The sequence below is a fragment of the Echinococcus granulosus genome, assembly GCF_000524195.1.
Source record: "Echinococcus granulosus chromosome Unknown EG_S00014, whole genome shotgun sequence".
NCBI classification, from domain to species: domain Eukaryota; kingdom Metazoa; phylum Platyhelminthes; class Cestoda; order Cyclophyllidea; family Taeniidae; genus Echinococcus; species Echinococcus granulosus.
In genome coordinates, this window is record NW_020170394.1 from 89,522 (window position 1) to 89,760 (window position 239).

Sequence of the window (239 nt, forward strand, 5' to 3'; positions counted from 1 at the left end):
CTTGGGAAACCTTCATTCAATGTCTAAAGAACAGTAAAACTCGCCGAGTAGACACATAAATGCATTGTTTTCGTAATTTTTAAGAAAGATTAGAATGGAGACAGAGTTATGGGTGTATAGTTGGCGTTTGTGTTGTTGATAGGTATCACGAAGAATAGGCTGTACACTACCTACGCTGAGGTGAGTGGGTTGAAAAGGAGGGAGGAGAAAAACGCAGACATAGAGGAAACCAACGGATT